Genomic DNA, 21,884 nt, shown 5'->3' on the forward strand with positions numbered 1-21,884 from the left:
TTGAGTTTTTGTACCAAGTTTTGAATATTTCAAAACGTTTTATAAGTACAGCACATCTTTTGCTACAGAACACAGGTAAGTATGTTATTTATGTACTGTGTAAAGATTATTGAAGTATATTCATTAGAATCTATTACAGGAGATCTTGCGTAAATGAAAATTTTCCCTAAAATTTTACCAAATATTGCCTATATTTAAAAAAATAATAAAAAGTTCTATAAAATCCCATTTAAATTCATAGTTTTATATCCCATCTTACCCAAAAACATGTGTATTTAATTAAAATTTTATGTATTTAAAAAAAAGTGCTCCGTATGTAGGCACATACCTTAAATGTGATACGTTGTATAGTGATGAGATTATAAAAGCCACAGTTTTTTCCAAATAGGATTTAACATATCTCATTAAAGCACTTTTTACTGCATTTCGCCCATTTTTTTTACGCATAACTCTTGTACATTTTGTACATCTTTACTTCGGTAAAACGGTAAAAACTCTAAGCACAAAATTTATGAACTTAATTTTGCGTAAAATAAAGTAAAATTAAATAAGATTGATAGTACGCGATGCTTTGAAATAAATAAGGTAAAATTAAACAAGATCTGATAATTTTTTTTTTAAAATTTAACGAACATTTTCAGGCAGTGATTTTCCAAACTATAATAACATTACAAAACGATCATATTTATTTGATTATATGATCATTAAATTATTAACATTAAAGTGGATTAGTTATTTTAATAATTCATAAAATTCGGAGAAATTTTCTGAGCGTAATGAAGAAAAAAAAATAAAATAAAATCTAGAAGTACTCAGATTTTATATTACGCCCAAAAGGAACCTTTTTTTAATGTTTAGTGTGTTACCTACATTTATTGAATATCATGTTCTTCGCCCGTAAACCACATACATTTGAAAACAGCATATCTTTAGAATTTCCGCACTGGACATAAAACTGTTATTTTCCGTACAGTGTTCGCTCTGAACACGTTGAGTTTGTTAATAAAAAATTCATTAAAGTTTTACAAAATATGAAATAGATTAAAACAAATTCGAAATTTGGCCGTCCAGATGCCCAAGTTCAGGTGGAGGATTACATTATTTAAAATTTGATGGCTCCAGATACCGTCGTTTTTGTAACAGTGCGAGAAACATACATGTATTCACGCAGAATCTTCATTATTTAATTTCCTTACATATAATACAGGGCGATAATATTTGGTAACAACAATTTGCAAGGAGACACGGACATTTATAGTAAAATAGCGCAAAATACCACTTCGAAACTAACAGCCGTTCTAGGTTACTGGCCCTTTGGGCTAATAAATTAAATTAACAGCAAATAAAAAAAATCTTATGCAGAACTAAAAATAAATTAAAAAAATAATCACTATAAAATACAAGCAAAATTAATTATTACTGTTAAATACAATTTTAATATTAAGTGTATAAAAATTAAGGAGTCAAAAGTGTTTATCACTATGATGTATTATGAAATATAATTGAAATAAAATTCCTTTATAGAAATTGTGCTATAATACTCATCGATAATTTAAAAAAAGCAGCACAATTTAGAATTTTAAACACAACTTTCAAAAATTTGTTTTTAAATATTTTAGTATTTCTTACTTATTTACGCCAATAAAAAGCATAAAAATTGCAAGAGAAAATTGCTTGTTGGAAATTTTCTATTAGTTCAGATTTGAAATATTATTTTCTAAAAAGAAGTAGTTACTAATTTCCTTACAGCATAGGAAAAGCTAAAAAGATATCCAGTCCTGAAAGCATGCAATAGCTTTATAATTATTTGGAACGTTAATTATGCTCGATAAATATGCTAAATTTTTAAAAATCGATCTCAATTTCAAAAATAAAAATATGTAGAAATTCTAATTTGTGAAATGAGGCTCTACAACCAGCTTTTTCTTGACAATTATACACGCTGCAATAGGCAAGCAATGTTAAATTTCTGCAAGTCGTCCCTACTCCTCCGGATGTGATCAAGGTGACAGCTGGCAACGCTTCAGACGAGGGAGAAAACCCGTTTGGGTTAGTCTATTTCTTATAAGGTCCATGTGACATATCCTCTGACGTCATAGGGTTGATATTTGCATACATATCACTTTTGAAGTGAATTGGCTTTCCGCTTATACTGATTGCAGAAAGCTCTTTTCAAGAATTTCAGACTTGTGTGTTGAAACATGATATTGCGTAAGAGTCGAGCTTTAGTCTATTGTCGCTAGCTTAATGAAAGTTATATTCTGAATCAGTATCTGAAACACAATTTCGACATAGTAATTTATATGCAGAGGAAAAATGTGCATATTAGAGCATAGAGATATACTAACGCACAAATAAAACATATAGAGCAAATCAAATACATTATTCCCTTCTTAATATACACCGTATCCATAAAAATACATACGCGGCCTTTTAATTTCGTAAGCGTTGATCATAGGTATGTTAAAAATGGTTTAAAAAAGGTTTTAAGTTCATCTTATGGCATTTTAAAACGTGAAGGAAAAATCAGTTGCATGAAAATTATGAAATCTAGTGTTTCCTTATGGTCCCCCCAGTTATATTAGTAAACTTTTATACTTATTTAAAAAAGTAAAACACAAAAGATTTGACTCTCATTACAACAAAAATTGACCGAGATATTTAATTACGTATTTTGCGTTAAAATTTTAACTGACATCTTTCTGGTGTTTTTTGAGCAGTCAGTTAAAAAATAAATTAGGGTAACTTGAAGTAGGTTTTTTTTCCTCCTCCTTAATGTTATTCAGAGATATTCTTTGCGATTTACTAGTGTGTAACATACTTTAATTTATAATTTTGTTGTATTTGATCCTCTAAAAAAATTTTCACACAGATAATTTACAAGTTTTCAAATGATAAAATTGCGCTATGAGCATTATGATGTAGTTTTATTATGATATAAGTTTAAAAAAGTTATTTGAATAAAAATGTTTTTCATTTTAAATGTATGCAAAAACGTTACGAGCTGGTTATATATCGATATTAAAGGCTGCTTTTAGGATCGAATATTCTAAAGGGGCTATTACGCATCTAGCCGATGCTTAACAACTGTCGAGTTGTTGAAATAAATCATTAAAAGATCTGTTAACGATTAAATACCATTTAATTAATAGCAAAATACATTATACATTTAAAGTCATCATATCCATCATTACTGCGTCGCAGACTCGCGCATACAGTCGGGAGTCGAAAACAAAAACTGTTTCTTCAGTTCAGTTCTTTTACGCTGGTGTAAAAGAATTCATCTATCGCTTCACTTCAAATCCGCTGAGGTTTAGGAAAATCTGCCATTTTATTCTAGAACACGAGTTCTATAAGATTCTCTAAACAAGTTTTACTTGTTGAAACAATTTGTAATCAGTTAATTTATTAATATTATCAACATTTTTCTCAAATGATACTTCATTCTTAGTTACGTACACATTCTAATAGTTCTTTTTTCAATCTCTCTACTAGGCTTGAACAGGATGTCATATTTTTTAAAATTAAATATCTCAGTCTATTTTTGTCATAGGAGTGTTCCACATTTTGTGCTAGAATAAAAACGGAAGATGATATTAAAAGTTTAATTTCGTAATTTTTACAAAATTGAATTTTTAAATTAAAAAACCTGATGTGTACACCACATGACTTCCTTGTACGGAAAATTAAATTATACGCATTTTTTCTTGCATTTCATTTAAACTTATTAGATTGAATTAAACCTACTTCGCCGACAGCGCATAAACCACAACAGAATAAATGCATTCTTTAAAATTCACCTTGTTTACCATAGCGACACTCTGGCGCTAGGTTTACTTAACAGAATTATATTTCGTTCATATTATAACTCAGAATGCACAAAATTTATATCATTTAAAGAATTTTCTAATCGTTGCCACATGTTCTATTCAAATACTATAATAAAGCTAGAACTATGTATAAAAGAAATGAAGCAAACAAAACAAAAAAGAAACAGTTTTTCACAGACGAGTGAGTATTTCTCATTCAATTAATTCAGTTTTCACTTCGCGACAAGGCAAAAGTACATAAAAACTCAAAATATCTGTATTAAAAAGTAAATCTTAAACGCTTATTTCCTCCAAAAAACTCCAGAAAGGATTAAGCATGATTTAAATAATAAATGAAGGCGTTATCTTTGTTGTTGCGAAGCTAATTTTCTCTAGATTGGCAACAAATCCGCTATCCTGCTGCTTCAAATGTAAACAAGAGCAATGGCCGCCATCAAAAACATTATTAGGCTTAGCGGCACTTAAACAATTTTAAAATTGTTGATAATTCTAAAAATATTGCATACAGATTTACTAAAGGCATAAAAACCTTAACCGGAAGATAAGAACAACATAATTCAATCATTTTTAAAGCAAAAAATGTGAAATTTACAAACATATAAGAGTAAAGAAACTGAAATCACTGAGCCGGGTAACAGAGTGGATATATATATATAAATATAATATACGTTTGGTGCGGCCGATTGCAACCAGAATACGAGGTGCACATCTACATGTTATAGCAGTCCTATATACAAAATTTCAACGTTCTGAGGCTACTCGTTTTTGAGTTATGCGAGATACGTACGTACATACGTTCGTACAGACGCCACGTAAAATTCTCTTCAGAATTCATTTTAAAGCAGTTTTATAATTTTTTTGGAGGAAAAGAGTGTTTTATTTTGTCCTTACATACAGAAATGTAATACATCGTTAATTTGCATTTGAAAGAGGTCAAAATGCGATATTTTCGTTGAAATATGCTGCCTGAAACTTTTCGTGATTACAATACTTCCTTTTTACTTCGTACAAGGAAGTAAAAATGCTAAAACGCGAATGTTTGCCTTTCTTCATATATTTTTGTACCTGGAATTGTATATCTAGAATTAACATTTGTAAAAATAAAGGCGCTCAGAAATTTCTGTGGGCAAGTATTTTTACTGTGGTATATATTTGTCGCATTACAAAAATTCAGTGCGTATTAAATGCAGAAAAATCCACTTTCTAGGTTATGAAGTGTTATGTACTTCTTCGGACACTTATTTTTAAGCGAAGTGAGTGTGTCCATGATGTTCAAGAGGACCCACTTATCGAGCCCTTTTGGTTCTTAAGGATCTGGCAATTCTCCAGACAGGTTTCGGCTCGAAATCTGTTACCACTGAAACAGAATTATATTTTTCTAAGCCATAATCTGTGATTAAAGAGGTAGATATCAATTATTCATATTTTTTTAATTATTCAAATGGTAATGAGCGTCAACAGTATTATGAATGTTTTTTTATATGTAACATTTTATATTCTCAAAAACAGAACACAGTACCCAACATCTGGAATAAGCTTTTAAGCTTGAAAAACTTTTTAGAGCTAAATAAGTCTTAGAAATTTCTGACCAAAAAGCTAGATTTTTTTTCTTTTTTTTAATTATATTAATTTTCCTCTTCTTCCTTTTTTACTCCCTTGTACGAAGTACAAAGGTAGTACTGTAATCGCGAAAACTTTCAGGCATCATATTTCAACTAAAATATCCATTTTGACCACTATCGAATGCAATTTAACGATGTTTTTGCGTGACATCTGTACGTAAGGACAGAATAAAAGACTCTTTTCCTCCAAAAGAATTATAAAACTCCTTTAAAATGAATTCTGAAGAGAATGTTTTGTGGCGTGTGTACGAACGTATGTACGTACGTACGTATCTCGCATAACTCAAAAACGAGTAGCCTCAGAACGTTGAAATTTTGTATATAGGACTGCTATAACATGTAGATGTGCACCTCGTATTTTGGTTGCAATCGGCCGCACCAAACATATATAAATATATATATATATATATACATATTCATTCTGTTAACCGGTTCAGTGATCTTAGTTTCTTTACTATTATATGTTTGTAAGTTGTGCATTTTTTGCTTTAAAAATGATTGAATTATGTTGTTCTTATATTCCGGTTAAAGTTTTTATGAATTTCGTAAATCTGGAAGCAATAATTGTACAATTATCAACAATTTTAAAGCTGTTTATGTGCGGTTAAGTTTTAAATAACATGACGGACATATTTGCTTACATTTGAAACAGCAGAATAGTAGATTTGTTGCCAATCTAGAGAGACTTAGTAGCTTCGCAACAACAAAGATAACGCATTCATTTATTATTGCGAATGAAAACATGTTTAATCCATTCTGGAATTTATTCGAGGAAATAAGTGTTTAAGATTTACTTCGTAATTTTTAATATAGATATTTTGAATTTTTATGTATTTTTGTCTTGTCAGGAAGTGAGAACTGAATTAATTGAATGAGAAATACTAAATCGTCTGTGAAAAACTGTTTCCTTTCTGTTTTGCTTGCTTAATTTCTTTCATACATTACATCGTTCTAGCTTTATTATAGTATTTAAATAGAATATGTGGCAACGATAAGATAATTCTTCAAATGATATAAATTTTGTGCATTCATAATGTCGTTATAGTAAACAAATATAGTGAATTTTAAAGAGTGCATTTATTCTATTGTGGTTTATGCGCTGTCGACGAAGTACATTTAATTCAATCCAATCAATTTAAATGAAATTCAAGAAAAAATACGTATAATTTAATATTCCGTGCAAGGAAGTCATGTGGTGAGGCTGTTGCCAACTTTCTGGCTAGTATCAGGTTTTATTTCACAATGAGCGATCTCTTATTATTATTTTATCTATGGTTATTTTAAGATTTCAGTTTTTCAAAACTAATATTTCATGAACGTTTTCCTTTTTTAACGATTTCAGAGGCAGTCAAATAAAATGAAATAATGCATGAAATAATACTACACTTAGGCAATCTCAACAAAAAAACAAAACAAAAATGAAAGAATAGAATTCTGAAACAAATTTTGAATAACTTGGAGAAGAAGCATTATTACAACACAGACAGGCTTCTTCGCATAGACACGTTTCCTCGTAAAAGCTTTATGCGCTATCGTTTGGTTCCGTTTGAAACATTTCCAATCTCGCTGCAATGTTTTATTAAAATCTGTCATCTTATAGATTGAAATCTGTGACGATTTAATCGGAAATATGACCGAAGAAGATTAAAATTCGGATTGGGTTTTGTTTACCTTAAGAAACTAATAAATTAGAACTGTTTTCGTAAAAGTTCATCGGCTGCTTCTTGGAAAGTTCTAAAAAAAGTAAGCGCAATTACCGAATTCCTTTTAAATTGCATACATTGCTATTTTAGATAACTGTTAGTAATTATAATTTTCTTTGTTCGTTAATTTTAAACATTCCAATTATTTCTAGATAAATTCATCACAGATTTTGCTCAATAATCTGCAATCAAGAGCATCATAAGTAGAAATATGTAATTCTTTTCATTCATAATATACCATCAATGACTCAAAATCCGATATAATAGCATATTGTATCAATACGTATCCGAAATTTTTTTTTAACTTTAATAATTAGTTTAAACCTTCCAGCACGCGCGCGTCGTATTTTTTACGACATCCGTTATATTACCGTTTTTGGCACGAAAACGACAGAAATGAGTGAATATTGATAATAAATTTGTTAAAAAAATTTTTTAATCTTATTATGGTTAAAATTCCATAATAGGGGTGAGCGCCAAGCTAGGCGAGAGTTTTTTATTTGGCGCGATTTTAATTTGGTTGTGGTTTCCGGCTGTATGTTTTCTTGTGGCAAACCTACGGCTTTATTTCGGTAACTATAAGAGCGCAAATTTAGTGTAGCCAGATTTTTTAAAATTTAATTTTGAAATACTGTGTTTGTTTTTAAAAGTTTTACTGTTTAATATGGTGCTACTTTGGTAGACGGTTGCATGGATTTTGGCGATTTGTTGGCGATTTTTCTTTTGGCGAGTAATACAACTTATGGTAAACCCATTGATGGATAAGTTATTTATGGTAACCGATACTTTGTTGTCATTTTATTTAAAAAATAATGTGTTTTATTGTGCATAAATTCCGTGTTTTAAATATTATTTATGGCTTCTAAATGTTAAAAATCAATTTAATTTTGCATTTTTATTTGAAATAAAAATTTTATTGTTTATCATATTTTATGAAATTTTATATTGTGGATGATGTAACCAATGATGTCACCTTACTTTAAAAGTAATTGGTTTTAATATCTATAAATTTAATCTAATGTTTTAAACATTATTTATGGCTGTTAAATATTAAAATACAATTTAATTTTGCATTTCTTTTTTAAAATGATTTTATTATGTATGATTATTTAAATAATTTTAATTCTAGGCGTGATGTAATCAGCTCTCTGATTGGTTTTAGAATATTTGTGCATTAAGGAGCTGTAATCAGCTTCCTGATAGGTTGCTGAAAATTTGTGCATTACCGCGCCATTTTAAAATTTAATTCATATCTTCGAATTCCTTCAAAAATGTCTCCTTCAAAGATGAATGTTGTTTTTGATAAGTAACAAGAATTTTTGGTTTCGGAATCAAAAAATTGTCCTTTGAGACCTTATTTTCGCCAGCCTGACTTTCCTAATCAAAGATTTATTTATAAATTCTTACAAGGGTCGGAGGAAATTTATTTTAAATTTTTGAAGGAAACGTCGCTAATTGTTTCTTCAATGAAGTGCGAAAATGTAGATCACGGATGAAGACCGTTAGAAGAGCCGATTCTGAGACGGCCGTATATGATATTGTGGTCATGTTGGAAGAAATAACCGTTGTAACGGTAAGAAAATTATTAGACATTCCTCCTTTTTTAACAACAATAAACTAATTGCTGTCATTTTAGCTCTAGTGTACTAAGCGTTCTTATTTACTTATTTTAAAGTATTTAATTTAAGTAATATTTTAATTCTTTTAAACGTTGGTATGATGGTTTTTAATTCGATATTCAATTTACGTAATATTTTAATACAATTAAACGTTGGCCCAATGTTTTTATAGCGGTGTTTTTATTCTCTTCTTTGCTATATGAAAGTAATAATAGCCTTACTTTAGTATTTTATACTCATAGTAAATGTATTTATTTACACTTGCCTGCCATCTTAAAAAACGAAATTTTCAACAAAAAAATTAATCCATTATTTCTAACGATATTTATTTTTTTTTTAAAGTTTCGAATACTTTACTATGCGTAAAAACAGCGTTTTTCAAGATGGCTGACGTTTGTAGAAATCGCGCCAACGTAAATCGCCAAAAATCCGGGCAACCGTCTACCAAAGTAGCACCTCGCATTGTCACCTCTAAGGTGCTCAGGGCTGTTGCCAACTACAGGCGTAATCTTGCGCTCTTTGCCACGAGGAATTTCGCGGCCTTGGGCTGAATATAGGTTTTGACAAGTGAGTATCAGTCAACAACAACAACAAGGTGCGAGAAACAAATACTTACAGTCAGCGATTTAAGCATGCGCGTTTCTTCTAATGTCATTTTAAAAGATAACGGCTTTTCCTATGTCGTCGAAGTTCACGTTTTGGTGCTACTTTGGTAGACGGTTGCACGGATTTTTGGCGATTTACGTTGGCGCAATTGTTGGCGCGATTTTTACAAACGTCAGCCATCTTGAAAAAAGCTGTTTTTACGCATAAAGTATTCGAAACTTAAAAAAAAAAATAAATATCGTTAAAAGTAATGGATTAATTTTTTGTTGAAAATGTCGTTTTTTAAGATGGCAGGCAAGTGTAAATAAATACATTTACTATGAGTATAAAATACTAAAGTAAGGTTATAATTACTTTCATATAGCAAAGAAGAGAATAAAAACACCGCTATAAAAACATTGGGCCAACGTTTAATTAGATTAAAATATTACTGAAATTGAATATCGAATTAAAAACCATCATACCAACATTTACAAGAATTAGAATATTATTAAATTCAAATACTTTAAAATACGTTATATAGAATATAATTAACATTAAAACATATGGACAATAATTATCTCAGCAATTTCTAAAAATAGTGTATTAATTTTTTTTAACAAAAATTGAAGTATACATTTATAAAATAAAAGAAAATATGTACTTACATTTTTTTTAATATTTAACCTGTTTTTTATTGATAAATACCACAAAAAAATCAGAATCATAATTTAGATAACATCTTTGAAGACATCTTTGAAGGAATTCGAAGATATGAATTAAATTTTAAAACGACGCGGAAATGCACAAATTGTCAGCAACCAATCAGGGAGCTCATTACAGCTCGTTAATGCACAAATATTCTATAACCAATCAGAGAGCTTATTACATCACGGCTAGAATTAAAATTATTTAAAAATCCATACATAATAAAATGATTTTTTAAAAAAATGCAAAATTAAATTGTATTTTAATTGTATTTTAATATCTAAGATCCATAAATAATGTTTAAAACATTACATTAAATTGATATATATTAAAACGAATTACTTTTAAAGTAAGGTGACGTCATTGATTACATCATCCACAACATAAAATTTCATAAATTATGATAAAAAATAAAATTTTTATTTCAAATAAAAATGCAAAATTAAATTCATTTTTAATATTTAAAAGCCATAAATAATATTTTAAACACGGAATTTATGCACAATAAAACGCATTTTTTTAAAAATAAAATGACAACAAAGTATCGGTTACCATAAATAACTTATCCAGCAATGGGTTTACCATAAGTTGTATTACTCACCATAGGAAAATCGCCAAAATCCGTGCAACCGTCTACCAAAGTAGCACCCACGTTTTTCCGGATAGCGAAAATTTTCGCTTTTAAGATATAAGTTTTTTACTGCAAATACTTATTATACTTACTATTTTCAATAAACATAAACTGAAAAAGATTCTTAGTTTTTCCAAAAAGTGCATTTTACCAAGCGAAAAAATTAATGAAAATTGGTATAATTATGCAATTATATGTTACATAAGAGCAATCTTTGGTTGTTGGAAATGTTGAGGCACCGTGATATGGAGTATGAGGCATTATTAGCAACAATTGCTGAACGGTGGTCACCAGAAACGGTTTGTGAGAAATGAATTTTTTGGTATGTTCATGCCGTTTGGTACGTTAAATTATTTCTTTGAATAAATTGTTAACAAAACTGTATTCAATAAAACAGTGAATGAAATTTTACAGTTTATTTAATTAAATACTGTAATAAATTGCACACTTATATAAAATTCTTCCTATATGCATATATTAAATAATTTATGCAGATACTGAAGGAATTACCGTTTACCGTAGTCAGTTTCTTTTTTGTGCATGCTTATAGCATTTGGCAACAAATCGCGGTACTATTCGGTTTCGAGGTCCGTAAAAAATCGCCAAACTATTGTTGATGCCATTGCTACCAAAAATAATTGCGGAAACCCTAATAATTGCGGCAAGAAAGGAAGTATAATAGTAAATAACTATTTAAGATTGATCTTTTAATTTAGATGAAAAGTTAATTTCATATAATACTTTTTTTATTATTATAATTTATATAACAAAGGCTAAAAACATGACTGAATGGAAGCATAAGAGTAAATAACTATTTCAGATCATTATTATAATTTATATAAAAATTGCTAAACATAACTGAATGGATGCCTGCACCGCTATTTCGCTACCGACTTATCGCTAAAGCATAATTTCATCTCGTTGGTTGTTCAAACATAATTTTCTATAATGGAAGATGCCTTTTCTTTGAAAATATTCTCGGTAAAGTGCAGATCGCTCACTTATTTGTTCCCGCTTTTTACAAGGGTAAAAACAATTGGATTTTTGTAAATTTTCTTTTACTTTTTAAGTGAAAATATGTCAATGTGTACATAGATAAAGTCAAGGGTGTGCGCAGTGCCGATTTTGTGCAATTCTAGGATTTATTTTTAAGAGAAAATAGGTCGATGTGCACATGGATACCGAGTGTGTGCAATTCTTAAAAACGCGTCAAGCAGTGGGTGATTCTGCACTTTACCCAAAATTCTATTGCCGACCTTTCGTCACGGGCAATTCCCAAATTGTTAAATCTATAGGATATCAAAAAAAGGATTTAAAATCAGAAAAAGGATTAAAAAATTAAACTAGTATTTCAATGGCGTCTTAAGAAATATAGAACTATATAAACTTACGCAATCTGAAATCAGCGCGTACGCTAGATTTGGCGCGCTGTTAAATGGGCGCGTTTGCTAGATTTGGCGCTTTTGCGCATACATTTTCGCTGCAATTTTTTTACGGCCTTCGAAACCGAATAGTACCCAAATCGCATTTCCTTGAGCCGAAATTGCGCCAACACCAGCTTCTCTCGCTTAAACCTCTGCAGAAGACAAGTACCAATTTCTGCCCTCTCCTACTCTTCTTGGATGATCATAATATTTGCTCAGACCATAAAGTTTATTATAATTGTTATGCGAAATTAAATTTTGTAAATACTGTAATAAAATTAATAATTAGTACAATAATACAAACCGTGCCTCAGTATGGTTTCATCCAATAATTGTGAAGAAGATACGGAGAAGTATTGTGCATGATAAGGTGTTTAGGAAGTCAATTACATCAGATCCGACTATAGTATCTCTAGGTTTGAGGTTTAGGTTGTTGTTGTAAATAATCAGAAATTTAGTACTAAGCGGAGCCACCTACATTTGTAAGTTTTGTAAGAGAACTTGTTTTAGTTAACATTATTATTTTTTGTTTCTACAAAACTCCCAAAAGTGGCTGAACTGAGTTCTGCGTTTTATATTTGAGTTGACATATTGTGTTAACAGTTAAACAGAGACAATAGATTGCCATGTGTACTTTGTACGGATAGATATTAGACTCTAATGTTAAATTATTTCACATCACCAGCGTGTTCACAAAACGTTTTATACATAATTTATTTTCGCAACTGCTGTTTGTAACCGTTTGTTTGGCATTTTTAAATTAAAAAAATCTGATGTGTACACCAGATAACTTCCTTGTACGGAATATTAAATTATACGCATTTTTTCTTGCATTTCATTTAAACTTATTGTATTTCCTGATGTAGTCGTTTTACTATTTTTGCAATCTGACTGTTGCCATTCTCAGATCGACAAAATATCCATATCCATATTAGAAACAAACACACATATAAAGAAATAAAAGTGGCGTTAAATACAAAACAAATAATTGAGTAAATAACACATCAGTGTAATAAAAAGGATTTAAATAATTACAGATATATGCAACAGAGTACCATATATTAAATATATTAAAAACTACATAAATTACTTTTACTTCCTTGTACGAAGTAAAAAGGAAGTATTGTAATCGCGAAAAGTTTCAGGCAGCATATTTCAACGAAAATATCCCATTTTGACTTCTTTCAAATGCAATTTAACGATGTATTTCCGTGATATCTGTACGTAAGGGCAGAATAAAACACTCTTTTCCTCCAAAAAAATTATAAAACTGCTTTAAAATGAATTCTGAAGAGAATTTTTCGTGGCGTCTGTACAAACTTATGTACGTTCGTACGTGCGTACGGACATATCTCGCATAACTCAAAAACGAGTAGCGTCAGAACGTTGAAATTTTGTATATAGGACTGCTATAACATGTAGATGTGCACCTCGTATTTTGGTTGCAATCGGCGCACCAAACGTACATAAATATATTTATATATATATCCACTCTGTTACCCGGCTCAGTGATCTCAGTTTCTTTACTCTTATGTTTTTGTAAATTGTACATTTTTTGCTTTAAAAATGATTGAATTATGTTGTTTTTATCTTCTGGTTAAAGTTTTTATGCCTTTCGTAATTCTGGAAGCAATATTTGTACAATTATCAACAATTTAAAAGCTGTTTAAGTGCGGTTAAGTTTTAAATAACATGGCGGACATATTTGTTTACATTTGAAACAGCAGAATTGTAGATTTGTTACCAATCTAGAGAGACTAAGCTTCGCAACACAAAAATAACGCCTTCATTTATTATTGCGAATTAAATCATGCTTAATCCTTTCTGGAATTTTTTCGAGGAAATAAGTGTTTAAGATTTACTTCGTAATTTTTAATACAGATATTTTGAGTTTTTACGTATTTTTGCCTTCTCGCGAAGTGAGAACTGAATTAATTGAATGAGAAATACTCAATCGTCTGTGAAAAACTGTTTCTTTTTTGTTTTTTTTTTTTGCTTAATTTCTTTTATACATCGTTCTAGCTTTGTTATAGTATTTGAATAGAACATGTGGCAAAGATTAGATAATTCTTTAAATGATATAAATTTTGTGCGTTCTGAGTTATAATATGAACGAAATATAATACTGTTAAGTAAACCTAGCACCAGAGTGTCGCTATGGTAAGCAAAGTGAATTTTAAAGAATGCATTTATTCTATTGTGGTTTATGCGCTGTCGGCGAAGTACGTTTAATTCAATATAATAAGTTTAAATGAAATGCAAGAAAAATGCGTATAATTTAATATTATGTACAAGGAAGTCATGTGGTGTACACATCAGATTTTTTATTAATATATTACTATATTAATATACTACAGTAAAATCCAACTAAAAATGCAGTCATCAGGACAGTTGATCACCTTTCATTGTGACTTATCGGAGACCAGTGGCTTGACGGGTCACCAGTTCGGAGTGGTACAGTAAATTTAAGTAAGCTTATTAAAATAAAATAGAAGACTACATATGAGCGTGAAGGCCATTGTTCATCAAATGACATAGGGACTAACTGTTACGGGAATGGGGCGATGAAATGTTTTGGACATTGGCAATACATGCCGAATTACGTGTGTGATAAATGCATGATATTGTAAACATAGCTTTGTAAAAACGTTGGGAAAAATTCCACTAAGCACATTTTTGACATTAATATGTATATTTTATTATAACAATATTTTCTTGTCAATGCTATAAAAGTTTACAGCAATACTACCCAAACTAAGTGCAGTAGCGTTTTGAGGCGCCGAATGTGGCCTATAGGGGTACCGTGAAATTTTTCAATATTTGATAGAATTGATAATTGAAATATTATAATTTAAACGAAATATTATGAATTAAATGTATTCTAGCTTACATTAGATCACAGACTGCCTAAATTTGAAAAATAAGTTAAAAGAATTATGTTTTCCCAAACAACACTCCATGAATTAGAATTTATTACTTTTTTTCAATTCAATGGTCAGCCATTTGCAGGAAAAGCTTTGGATGGGAGCTTAACTCCTTCAGGTATTTATCGGTTATCATTAACACAATCGGTTTTATATTTACAGAGATGATGAGAATGTTGCCGAGGATGAACCACAGATGGCGATCGATGTAATACCTACCAAGGGGAGGGATAACACATACACAAGTGACAAGTGACGGAGGACGCGGGCACTGTCCCTTTACCATTAGATTAATCGGTATAGCACCGCGTCCACCCCTGTCTAGAGACAACACCAAAACGAAGAGATCTACACATGAGAGCCCCCCCACCTGGCGCCGAAGCCCACCGTCTGATCCAGGCCCCCGTGCCGTTCGCTACCCAAAGAGCCACTGGGAATAACACATACACATGCAGCCCGTATTCATATAACATAACTTATGAGCCGTCGAAAACATTTTGAAAGACTGTGCTGAGGAGATTTCTAACATCAAATTGCGCTAAGCATCGGAAAATCTGATAAAAATGAGTTTACGCAGAATACGTAAAGCTACCTATGCACATAGTTAACTACTACTGGTAGTGATATATATATATATAAATATATATATTTAAACAAACATGTAAATACGTAAAAAACAAATTTAAAGTTAGAATAATTAAAAAAAATGTGCAAGCATATAAAAGATTTAATTTTCGAACTAATCTACAATATCATTTAAATTCAGATAGCATAAGTAAATCAAGTGCAAAACTAAACCATGAAAATAAATTCACCAATTTAGCAAATTAAAATTAATCTAAAAATTTTTTGAAAAATGCATAAGTGAATGACTGTTGAGCAGGCAGGAGACAGACTTATCAAGGGGAAGTTGCCTCCAAACCTAACTCTTCAATCATTCAATTCGTGTTTCGTCATTCATGCAGGCAAGGTTAAAAGTCAAAACCAAAAGTAAATGCATAGTGAAGAATGTTCAAAAAGAAGTACCAATAAAGTGGTATCTTGAGAAATTAGCAATTAAAAATTAAAGGTCTAAAAGGAAAATTACCAATAAAGAAGTATTTTGAGGAATAAGCAATGTAAAGTCTAGTATTAAATTAATTTTTTTTAAATTAAATTTTCCAGAAAAATTTTAGAAACCAATGCATTTTAGAAATGCATTTATATATATATATATATATATATATATATATATACAGTCATAGACGTTTGTGAAAGCTTTTAAAACTTATTTCTGTCTTATGAATGTGTATGATAATAAATTTGCACGATTTATAGTTAGATATCCTGAGATATGTTATTGTTGCGATCTATGGATTCGTGTATTTGGAGTGATTGGTGACAACACTTGATGAAGAATTAAAACACAATTTATTCGTCTGTATTACTCAGAACATTTCCAAACGCGTTACAGTCGTCGAAAAACTACGACAAACGCGCTAAAACAATAAGCAACCCCGCTTTCAGGCTATTAGGTTATAACGATGAAACAGCTTCACGGCAAAGCACTAAGTTACAGCTCCCGATTCGGTTCGGTCGCTCTCGAGCTAATCTCTGAATTCAAGATACTACTACTGAACTCAATATACTCTTCTACTCTCCGTGTATAGGCAGAGCATATATAGCTTTTAACCTACCTCCCAGAATATTCTAGAGGAAAACCGCTATGAATGCTTTGTAAAATGATCTCGCTCCGTCTATGATATATCGCCGATTTTGTCTCCAGATGGGCGATTTCCAGCCGATTTTTTCTGCCATTTTTGGAAACTTTAACCCCACCTTGCATGAAAGCTATCTTACCGCAGCTGGGCATTTTGGAACACAGGCAAAATTTCATAATGAGCATTTCAAGAATGTAGTGGGGACTGAAAGAATTAAAAAAAAAAAAAAATACAGTATTGATTTAAAATATGCGGATGAACATAATGAGCAGTTGCTGAAACAAAAAGGGAACATATGCTAGGAATGCAACACTGCTTCAGTAGCGTTGAAATTCAGCGCTAGAGTTTGAATTGCTCATTTTTTGAAATTAAAATTTTAAGCTGTTTTCTTGGGGGCGTGGGAGACAGTCAAACTGGAAAGAACAGACGGAAAGATTTCTTTCACTCGCGAGTTCCATTATCTTATAAAACAGAGAAATGACTAAAACAAGTCCATAGCGGATATAATTTACGTCATTTGTCGATTGCAGTAATTCTTAGCCTCTTGAAGTTGTTACTTCTTTCTCTTATGGGAAAAGTGTGTTCAGATGTAGAGGAACGTTTCACCTCCTACGTTTTACACTTTTATCGTAACTAAGCATAAATTTTCTACTGAAATGAAGTCCTACGGTTTGTTCTCGAGCGTTTTCGAAAAGAGCACCCTAAGCGGTGAAGTGTATCGAATAATCCTCGATTTCTTATGAAAGGAGTACAACTATGAAGTAATTTGGTGGAAGTACTTCGTAATTTATTTCGATTTTATTTTTTAATTTCTATTCTTCTTCTTTATTTGAGATAATAATTGCAAATTTATTAGTATGTCTCAAAATAAATGGACCACTTTCTACCATAGCTTCTTCAGACATTTAGAGAATCCAGAAGCATTCTCCTTTCTGTAGACCGTATACTATGCCATTGTGATTAATCTCGCTTATCTGAAGCCATGTGTATATTCACAACAACGTCCAATAGAGAATTGTATTACACTTTTAAGGAGATGTATTGTTTTCAGTTACTGTGCAAAACTACTCCCTGGTAAAACGAAATCTATACCAGCGATCGCGATTAAAAATGCTGATGGACAAGATGTAGAGACATTAGGTATTTTTTGGAAGCAGGAGGAATGAAAAATGAGCAACGCCTTCGCCGGAAATCGAGCCACGGACCTCTGGAATGTGCACCCAGCGTGCAGACCACTGCACCACGAAGGCATGCTAAGAAGGCGGGAGAAATACCTTACATACTCCCCTTTTCAAAGGCCGACTGGGGTTTCATCGGACCCAGTCGATAAATCCTGGGTGTGGAGAATCATCATCCACCACCCTTTTAGTTTGGGCTCCACTGTAGAGATATTAGGTATTTTTTGGAAGCAGGCAAGATGAAAAATTAGCAACAAATTAGCAACGCCTTCACCGGGAATCGAACCACGGACCTTTGGAATACCGGCCCAGAATGCAGAGCCACTATACCACGAAGGCACGCTAGGCAAGTGGGAGAAATACATTATAAAGAAGAAGGAAAATTTTCCAGAAACAGTCCTTGCAAGAAATGTCACTGCGCAAAACATTAGACCTTGATTTAACTTCCGTGTGCCTTTGAACACAAGTTTTATTGTGTTACCATTTCTCAAAGACCTTTAATATTCCATATTTCACCACTCTGCTAGCGCTTATGAAACCGAGCAATTTAAGAGAAATAAACACGTTTCGAAATAATTTAAGCCTTAATTTACATTTTTGATATAATGTATTTAATCAATATAAATTAAAATATGGTGAAATCTCGATTCACAAATTTAATCTGTCCCTGAAAGCCGTTTCTGAACCGCAATGTTTATAAACCGAAATAAAGTTTCCCACAGCAGTTAGTGTAATTTGAATTAATTCGCTCGTGTCGAACAAATATCTGCTTATTTAAATTTTACAACAGTGCATTGTGCAGAAGTTCATAACCCAAAACATTAAATATGAAATAAGAAAAATAAACATAGTATTCAAAAAGAGGAAAACTTAATTTTTCTGTATATGTTCAAAAGAGAGTGAGTGAACAGCTTGAATGCAAAATGACGAGGAAAGGCGAAATGCTATTGTTTGCATGAGAAATTACTTCTTAAAAACATCAGATAAACTCCTAATATGTTTAGGAGGTATCTTCTTACACAGCATATCTTTGGAATTTCTGGAGATAAAAATGTACATTGTTCGTACACTTCAGTATTGCTGACACTACTTGCCTTGACATCGTTGAGTTTGCTAACCCAAAACTCGTTTATGGCTTACAAAATCTCTACATATAATAAAAGAAAGAGTCTGTCTGTGTGTGTGTCTCTCGTTCGCGCTTGCGCGTAAGCTAATATACCCACGGCTACGAAATGTGGTACATAGGTGCATCTAGACAAGAGCCAGTGCACCTCGAAGCGATTTTTTTTCGAAATTCGAATTCGAATTTTTTTATTTTATGTTTTGTGATGAAATCGCTTAATTTTGACACATAATGGGCTATAGGAAAGCGAGATTTTACTCCACATACTCCAGTTTCACATCGTCATGGAACGTAGGCACTTAGTTATTTTACGAACTTAAAATAAATTTCGCGTTTCAAAAAATCTATTCAATGCGAATTTATTTAACAAAGAGAGCTTAACAGCTTTCCAACGGGATTTTTTCTAAAAAAATTTATTTTTAAAAATGTACAGTTTATTTTTCTTTGATTTTTGGACACGTTAAACTTTCATCCTTGCGACTGCTTTTACAAAAAGAATTTTGGAAAAATGATAATATTTTGTATTTTAAAAAAAATTTAAATTGAGCTTCCGAGTACAATTCTCACATCTCACATGTTTAAAAATGTGATTTTGGCAACAAATTTCCTTTTTTATTGTTGTTGATAGATTTTTGATGAAATCGCATCATTTTGAATAGTTTCATTCTTTTAGAAAGATGGGTTTGGCAACAATTTTCCATTGTATTTCTTATGTCACTGTTTTTAAGAGATTAGCATATTTCATTGTCATTTATATATATATATATTTGTAATAATGAAATTGCATAATCAAGAATACACTTAAAATTCTAACTGTATGTTCTTTTCATTTTTAATGGCGACGTTCTCTTATTTGAAAGTACGTGGAATTAAATCCACAGTCAAGTTGTTTTCCCGTAGTCAAGTTGTTTTTCCCACCTTTTCTACACGTACAGTTATAGAATGTTCTGGAAATATTTAAAGCGAACTGGATTGGCTGACGAGGCTGACGTCATTTCTTTGAAGCTCCGCCTTTCCAGAGGCTATAAAAGGACTCGCAAAGGAATATCGGGGCTTTTTCTTAAATGTCACGATGCAGTAAACTTCATACAAAAAGTTATTAGTAATTCTTTTTATTTACTCCGGATATCTGATTTTGTAACTGCTATTTTCTCCTGAAATATAATAAATAAATCCTGTTTTAAAACTTATCGTCTGGTAATTTAAGCTACGAGAAAAGCTGGTACATCATATATATATCATATATATATATATATGATGTTCTGCAGAGCAAAATTCTCCACGGAATTTTTTGTTTTTTGAGTTTCTTTCGTGTTATTTTTTGCTTATTTCACTGTTTGTAATAAATTGAAAAGTTTTGCATAATTTTTTTCCTTCAACGGAAATTTGGTTAATTGTTTTATGGGTAATATATTTTTTAAAAATCTGTGTTTTTTTTTTTTTTTTTTTTCTGAACTTTTCTGCAGAGTAAAATTTTGCGCAGTTTTTTAATTTAACGTTTGGTGTTCCCTTCAGGCATTTTTAAGGTACATTTAAAAGCCAGACGAAGGCTTGCAGCTTAGCTGCTAGTATGAAATAGATAACAAAACAAATTCGAAATTCAAAATTTAGGCTTCCAGTTGCCCCTGTTCCGGTGGAGGACTACGTTATTGAAAACTAGATGACTAGGTATCGCCGTTTTTTCACAGTGTAAGAAGCATGCATACATTCATGCAGATTCTTCATTATTTAAGTTCTTTAAATACGATACAAGGTGATAATATTTGGTAGCAACAATCTGAAAAGTGACGCATCCGATTGATTCAACGCAAAATGCCTTTTGGAGACTAATATCTCATTCGGAAATAACGTCTCTTCCGGGCTAATAAAATTTTAAAAAAATGTGTCAAAGTGCTTTAAATCTCTACTTGCAACACAATCCGGCCATAATTTCTTCCAAACCGAATCCATGGTCCTTTAAATCTTCTGCTGGAAAGCTTCGTTAATGAAAGTTAAGAAAAGGAAAATAATAAAATTATGTTTCCTGAAGTCTCTGAGAGTTACATTATGTGGCACAGGTTACCTCGAAACCCGTTTGAAAATAATATGTTACCAACGTGCGTGTTCGTAACTCGAGACAGTGTTTGTCATACGAGGCGTTTTTCGCTCAGAGAATTCCTTCCCGAAGTGAGGCATTTGTATTTCTCTTGTATATTTAATTTATAATATATCTAACTGATAATATGTATGAACATCTTCAGGGTTTCATTCATAAAAATTAATTTTTAACGTCATATGTTACGTATGTGCTACACGGTCATTGCTTAAAATTTGTACCGCAATAATTCTCTTATTTTGCCTAAGTTTTGAAAATTTTTAAGGGTAAACCTTTGAGAGATTTAAACTGTAACCTGAAATTTTTTTCATACCTTTTCCCTCTTTATTTTATTTCTTTTTTGTTGTTCTGCCACTGATTTCCCATTTATCTAGATAATGAAGACGAGCCGCAATTTAATGGGAAGAATTCGCACTGAAGCAGCCGCATTTTAATGAGCAGTGAAATTTCCACCAAAATATATCAAGAAGAATCCTTTTTATTTCCTTTTTTCTGGATCAAGGTAAAACGGAAGCCCTTTCTGAATTTACGCCCGTTTCTTGGGAATGGATTTTCTTTTGATTGGCCGCTTATTTCTGGCCTGATGAATTCTCCGCTTCACTTCAAGAGATGCCAATTCTTAATTAGCTACTTCTGACTGCGTTTCCTTTTCATCGTAGAAGCATTCGTTAAACCCAGCAGCATGTGTCACAACTCGACATTTCTCTTGAGAGGCTCTTTCTTTTAAAATGTATTGCATTGA

The 21,884-nt window shown here is 31.3% G+C and overlaps 1 protein-coding gene across 3 annotated transcripts in view; it reads left to right on the forward strand.

Annotated features, from left to right (window-relative positions):
- The window catches only part of LOC118196090 (sodium/potassium/calcium exchanger Nckx30C-like), a 326,882-nt gene that overhangs the window by 27,087 nt on the left and 277,911 nt on the right, over positions 1 to 21,884 (forward strand). Inside the window, exon 1 of one of the 3 annotated variants that reach the window (XM_035367487.2) lies at positions 7,015 to 7,195. The exons of the other annotated variants lie outside the window; for them this stretch is intronic. The gene's annotated coding sequence lies outside the window, so the exon portion shown is untranslated. Of the gene's footprint in view, positions 1 to 7,014; positions 7,196 to 21,884 lie in introns of those variants that run through there. 3 annotated transcript variants of the gene reach the window in all.

The sequence above is a fragment of the Stegodyphus dumicola genome, chromosome 5 (assembly GCF_044657685.1).
Source record: "Stegodyphus dumicola isolate Sdum_Otavi_A_Nest chromosome 5, ASM4465768v1".
NCBI lineage: Eukaryota > Metazoa > Arthropoda > Arachnida > Araneae > Eresidae > Stegodyphus > Stegodyphus dumicola.